This window comes from Solanum tuberosum, unplaced genomic scaffold, assembly GCF_000226075.1.
Source record: "Solanum tuberosum cultivar DM 1-3 516 R44 unplaced genomic scaffold, SolTub_3.0 scf00417, whole genome shotgun sequence".
Taxonomy (NCBI): Eukaryota; Viridiplantae; Streptophyta; class Magnoliopsida; order Solanales; family Solanaceae; genus Solanum; species Solanum tuberosum.
In genome coordinates this window covers 207,737-214,799 of record NW_006239339.1, presented here as the reverse complement: position 1 = coordinate 214,799, position 7,063 = coordinate 207,737, and positions in this window count along the sequence as shown.

Sequence of the window (7,063 nt, the reverse complement as noted above, 5' to 3'; positions counted from 1 at the left end):
TTCCGGAACTATAAATTGTTGAACCATTGTGTGTGAATATGAAATCATTCTTTGTGTGAGGGCATTTGAGTACCTTTATTGAGCTTGAGTTTGCATTTGAAGAAAGTATTGTGAGCTTGAGAATCTTTAATAATGGTGAGTCACAACTCGAATCTTTAAGTAAACAATTGATCCTTGCATGAGTAAGTTGAGTCTTTTTGTGTGCATTCATGATTGAGTCTTGTGTAGCACTGGTTGAGACATCTTTTTTCAACTGCCGAACTTGAGTTTTACTTGAGGACAAGCAAAAGTTTAAGTTGGGGGTGTTGATGAGTCCGAGATTTGGACTCATTTAGACATTAATCAGTATCCATTGACAGTAGACAACAAAATTACACGGTCAATTTAGTTTAATAAATATAATAAAGTGTATTCACATATTATTTATATTTAAATAGAAATAATAGAAAGAGTACTATAAGGTAAATTGGACTCTAAAGTAACTATATGGAGTCTGTTTAGAATTCTTACTTGGCTTAGTATAAATAAGAACTTCGTATACAAGCGGCTTGGCTTGTCTTCGTGTCATTATTCGTCGTCACACTCTTCTTCAAAACCATTAAAGCAATAGACATACATCCTTGCAGCAATTTGAAATAATTATTAGCTCACACAAAAAAATATGAATATTTTTACACATCTTTTGAAAACAAACTTTGATCCATTTACCACCATACACAATTTTTTTCCAGTTAATATGTGATGTTGATTGAATGAACTAAATAGAGAAAACACAATTTCAAGCAATGAAAGAATCTATTCAGACACTTTTCCATGTTGGGGGAAAGACTTAATAACTTGCGAATATTTTTATAATTTTTTTAACTAGTTTAGGTTATGAAAAGAGAAAGATAATAGGTAAAAAGTTATCATATTATTTTTTTTGTATGTCTTGGTGATTGTCTCTGTTTCTTCAATAATGTATGTTTGTTGCTTCAATGGTGTTGAAGAAGGGTGCGACCAATAACGACAATGAAGACAAGCTGTAAAAGAAGTTATTTTTAGTAAGTCAAGTAAGATTTCTAAACAAATTCCATATAATTAATTTAGAGTCAAACTTATCTTATAATATTCTTTTGTTATTTTATTTAAATATTAAACAAATCCTAAACAAAGCCCAAAAAAAAATGGAAAAATCTAGGCTCTACAATTACTTCTATGGTTTGGTCCTACGAATCGCAGGAATTCCTAACGTCCATAAAGACATTTTGACAATCAACATCTTCACTTTTAACTTCTGTACTTTTCTACGGGTATTTTCTATGACTCATAGAACTTTTATGAACTATTCCGGATGTTGACATCCTTTGAGAGGGTGCAACGTTGCGGTGACTCAATTTTAAAAGAGTTGAAAAGAAATTTTTAAAAAAATATATATTTTTAACACTTTCAAAATTGAGTCACTGCGACGTTGCGTCCTGTCAAAGGATGTCGTAACAGAATGGCGACTCCACTGGGAATATAGAGGTTCTAACCATTATGAGTTCATTTTTTCAAATTGAGGAACATTTTCTTTTATCATGTTATACCTTGTATTTTGCATATTTTGTTGATTATTTGTATATTGTATTTGTTGTTTATTCATTATTAATTTAATTGTATGTATATTATTGTCATTGCATTTCATGGCATAATTTCCGCCAAATGGCAAATAGAATGCATTAGGACAAAGGCGGTTACATGGCTTTCCACGACTGTCCTTCAGAAAAGCACCTTCAAATTCTTTTGAAGTGATAAACGAATAGTTGGTTTATGGTGATCCAACTTCGTTTATTATACTGCACCCCGTAGTTTGTCCAACTCGGGTAACCAGGTCTCTTTTCAAAGCTCACTCTTAGTCAGCTAGTGTAGAGCGAAGCCAAAACCTCGTATTTAGCGCATTTTCTTGAGATGACACAACACACAAGGTACATTTGTATAAGACATGCATTCATTGTTTGTATGTTATGTGATATACTTGTTATACGTGAATATGTTGTATGATAGTTCATTATTTCAAAGTCATTCTTGCTAACCTAATTTTAGAATATTCAAGTTCAATCTTTATTCAAGTCAGAATCTATTGAAACTATGTTTGACCTGATTCCTGCTTCAACAGGATACGTAGGCGCCACAACGGCTCGGTCATGTCCCCGTAAGCTTTCCATTATTTCAAGGTGGAAACTAGGGCAAATTTTTTTTAGGAGGTCTCCAAAAATTTTACGAAGGAGACAGTTGCTACAAGATTGAATACCAGAGGTTGTTAAAGTTGTAACAGGGGCAATTTTTTTAAGGAATGCCCTCAAAAATTTCACCAAGGTTGTACTCAGACTTCAGACTTATCAGGCATCACTCTGAGTTTGTTTGTACTTTTTGCATTAATTTTTTGTACATGAGGTTATATTCATTGTATATCTTCGATTTTATTTATTTTAAATTCCATTTAAAATATTGTTTTATTTGACATTTTTTAAGTTTGGGTTGTCCGCCCTTCAATGTGACTCATTCATTTTTATTTCAATTACTCCCTTCCAAAAATTAAAATAAAATTATTTGACATTTTTTTTTAAGTTGGATTGTCCGCCCTTCAATGTGACTCATTGGTTTTTGGTTACTTTTTTCTTTAAATAATAAAAAATATTTTTTTTGTTAAATTTGGGTTGCCCGCCCTTTAATGTGGCTCATTGGTTTTTCATTCCGTTTATTTTTCTGTTAAAAAAATCATTTGTTATTCAAAAAATATTTTTATGTCATATTTAAACAAACTACGCAAACTTAATTCTCATCAATGAGATAGGTAGGCACCCCTAATTGGGTTCGGTATTCTTTATTTTTTTTATTTCTTTTTAAAATGTTATGTAATTTTTGACTTGGTTGGTGCCAACATAGTTCGAGTGTGCATATGAAAATAATTGTTGAATTGGAGAGGATTGACTTTTTGTTAAGCCATGGATTCTTTTGGTACCTCTCATTCATATTTTTGTTACACAAGAAAATATTCTCTTGCATACATTCAAGATTAGAACAAAATCAGATTCATCGTTTCATGTGCATTGTATGGTGAGCTTTTGATTAAATTCAATCGTGTAGCTTTGTTGATCTAGAACTTGGCCTAAATATTTGTTGAGGCGAAATCCCGAGTGATGTTTGATTTGAAAAATGACTGTAGGCATTCTTTGACCCGTTTGAGCCTTTCAAAGCCTACCAAATGACATTAATCCTTAGTGTGTCCCACTTTGAGCCTTAAGTCTTTTGTTTGGACAACCACATTTTAGCCTATACCCTTTCTGAGTGCTTATACGCATTATCTCCCTTTTGGCCTGACTTTCTTGAGCGCACTAAAGACGTGCAAGTTACAAAACAAGATTCAAAGTTCAAATTTGTCAAAGACAAAGGTTATAAATCCCCTAAAAGTAAAAAAGATACAAAAAAGACTTCAAATAAAGAAGAAAAAGTTCAAAATTATCCACAAGTTCAAGCAAGCAAAACTTCAACAAAAGAAGAAGAACACTCCAAACAAACTTGGAGTAACTTCAAAAATGATGAAAAGGGGAAAAGCTCAAACAAGCAAAGTTTCAAAGAAGTGCAAAGAAAAGGGACAATAAAGAGAATCAAATGCTAAAAGCGTAACAAATATTGAAAGCACCAATTTAGTGCAATGCTCAAGAAAGGAGTAAGTCACTTTTTATCCCAAATGACTATCCTACCCGTCCCTAAGCCTACATAAGCTAATAACAAGCCCTACATGATTTCATTTCAAATGTTCTCACATTAGTGGAGATATACATGAAGGCCAAACCTATGGTATCACAATTGCATGTGTTGAACATTTTTTCCTGAGTGTGAGTGTGTTTTTCCAGATGTTCCCAAATTAAAATACTCTCAATGTGTGCAAATTGGGACTTTCTTTCTAGTGAGGGAACTTGAAACCTGATTTTAGGTCTAGTTCAAAACCTTTGTTTGTAGCAAGATGGATAAATCTTGTCGTTACTTTAGTACATTTGAGGTACCACTTGAATCTATAGGAATTACCTCGCAATCAATTTCAGTTGAAACAGAAAGAATTGTGAGAAAATTTTGTACAATACTATTGTTGGCGCTAACCAAGTTAAAATATGTTTCATTGTTCATAAAATAAAAACGGGTTGAAACCCACTTTTCAATATTTGTCCATACCAACTTTGTGGACAGTTTCATTATTGATATTTGTCCAAACTAATTTTGTGGACCATTTCATTGTTGATACTTGTCCAAAGTGACTTTGTAGACCGTTTCATAGTTAAAATTGTATTTTGGGTCGTCATATCCTTCAAAATGACATCTTTTTATCTTTGGATCATCATATCCTTCTAAATGACATCTTTTTATTTTGGGTCATCATATCCTTCAAAATGACATCTTTTTAAATTTGGATAGTCATACCTTTCAAACTGACACATTTTAAAGTTGATTTGTTATCTTAGATTGTTTTTATTTTTAAAAAAAACGGTTTATCATGACATTCAAAATGATGCTTTTTTTTAAAAAATGGGTTGTCATCCGTTCAATATGACGCTTTTTATTTTGTTATTCCATTTCAAATTAACATTTTTTAAAATTATTTTATTCATGATGTTATTAAGTTCAAATTGTCCCATCAGTTAACTACCTTGTTCATATGAGACCATGTTTGCATATTTTTTGTTGCTTTTATGTTACATTTGTTACTAACATTGTTATTGCAGATTTTGTGATACACCATTATTAAGTTCAAGATTGGGTTGTCATCTCCCTTCAAATGGCATGTTAAGTTCAAGTTGGGTTGTCCGCCTTTCAAAGAGACACGTTGGGTTGTCACCTCGTTCAAAGTGACATGTTAAGTTCAAATTGGATCGTCTGTCTTTCAAAGAGATACGTTGGGTTGTCACCTCGTTCAAAGTGACATGTTACATTCAAGTTGGGTCGTTCGTCTTTCAAAGAGACATGTTGGGTTGTCACCTCGTTCAAAGTGACATGTTACATTCAAGTTTGGTAGTCCGCATTTCAAAGAGACACGTTGGGTTGTCACATAGTTCAAAGTGACATGTTATATTCAAGTTGGGTCGTCCTCTTCAAAGAGACACGTTGGGTTGTCACCTCGTTCAAAGTGACATGTTACATTCAAGTTGGGTCGTTCGTCTTTCAAAGAGACATGTTGGGTTGTCACCTCGTTCAAAGTGACATGTTATATTCAAATCGGGTCGTCTGCCTTTCAAAGAGACACGTTGGATTGTCACCTCGTTCAAAGTGACATGTTATATTCAAATCGGGTCGTCTGCCTTTCAAAGAGACACGTTGAGTTGTCACCTCGTTCAAAGTGGCATGTTATGTTCAAGTTGGGTCGTCTGTCTTTCAAAGAGACACATTGGATTGTCACCTCGTTCAAAGTGACATGTTATGTTCCAGTTGGACCGTCTGCCTTTCAAAGAGACACGTTGGGTTGTCGCCTCGTTTAAAGTGACATGTTATGTTCAAGTTGGGTCGTCTGCCTTTCAAAGAGACATGTTGGGTTGTCACCTCGTTCAAAAGTGACATGTTATGTTCAAGTTGAGTCGTTCACCATTCAAAAAGACACATTGGGTTGTCGCCTCATTGAAAGTGACATGTTATGTTTAGATTGGGTCGTTTGCCTTTCAAAGAGATGCGTTGGGTTGTCACCTCGTTCAAAGTGACATCTTATTCACATCATCCTCCTTTCAAAGAGGTACACTACCTTCATTGTGCAATTTTGCACGTAACATCGAAGGTATGTGAATGTTTTCAGTTTACAATCAATCTCTGCATTTTGTTTGTTATTTTCAGCCTAGTCGACGGACGTAGAGTCTTGCTCAAAAGCTCTACTAATGTCTCATTTTGTTTTGTTCAAAGTTTATTAAACCAAATTTGGGTTCGTCAACTTTGTTTGACCAGGATCTCTTTCATTGATCCTAATCAAACAAAGGGGGCAAGTTGTTGACACCAAATTTTGGTATGATAGTTCTAAAGTTAATATTTTTTAAATGGTTCAAAATATATGATTTGTCATTTTAATACAATTTGTTGATAATTATCTTTATTCTCAAAGTATTAGGATTTTTATCGATTAATTATGTTTATATTATTTTGTCATAATTGATTGAATACGTTCAAATATTTGTCATTTTTTATAAAATCATTATTTCTGTTAAATTACATTTTTTACATGTCATTGGTTACGTTTATTACATTTTTCATATTCATTTTCTCTGTTAAATTTGTTAATATTTATGTTGATATTTTGCACAGTCTAGAAATTCATTTTGATATAGATAATATTTTATACACATATATTTTATCAAGCGATGGTTTTAGCCCACGTTTAAGATAGTAATATTATACTATTGATAGTTTTCAATTTCTAATTTAAAGAATAGTTTGATCATTAGGTTAAAAGGTAATGGATAAAATTTAGGGATTATTTTCAGATTTTTCAAGTCTTAAGAAATTCTCATAATTTTCCGGTGACAAACTCACCGAAGCTCTGCCGAAATCCGGCGAATCCACCACCCAAAATGTAACGACCCGGAAAATGATAGAGTGAAACTAGAGTCTCACATGTGAGTTTGGAGTCGAGAACTTAATGAAATGATTATATTTGAATTTGACCCAAAAAGTTCTTAAAAATGTGCTTCGGAAGTTACCAGAAACTTGTTTACCTGTATATAAAAAGATCCGTTTTGTTTTTCCAAAATCCGACTTCATATTCTTGTTTAGGGGGTCAAATTGAGTGGGAAATGGGTCTAACCCAAATTTTAGAGCAACCGTATCAAAATCCGAAATTTCCAAGTGAAGCCTTTTTCGAGGGTCTACTTTGGAGGGTCATATCTCCTAGCACACAAATTATTTGGGTGGCCAATAACATATCCATGGAAATTCCTTTGAGTTAGCTACCTAACGCACTTCGTTTCACCTCATTCGGAGTTCGGACGAAGAAGTTATGCCCATTTTCGTAAAATCTATCCGGCAGGAAATGCAAATTTCCAGTAGCCGGATTACTGTTCACCCGCCT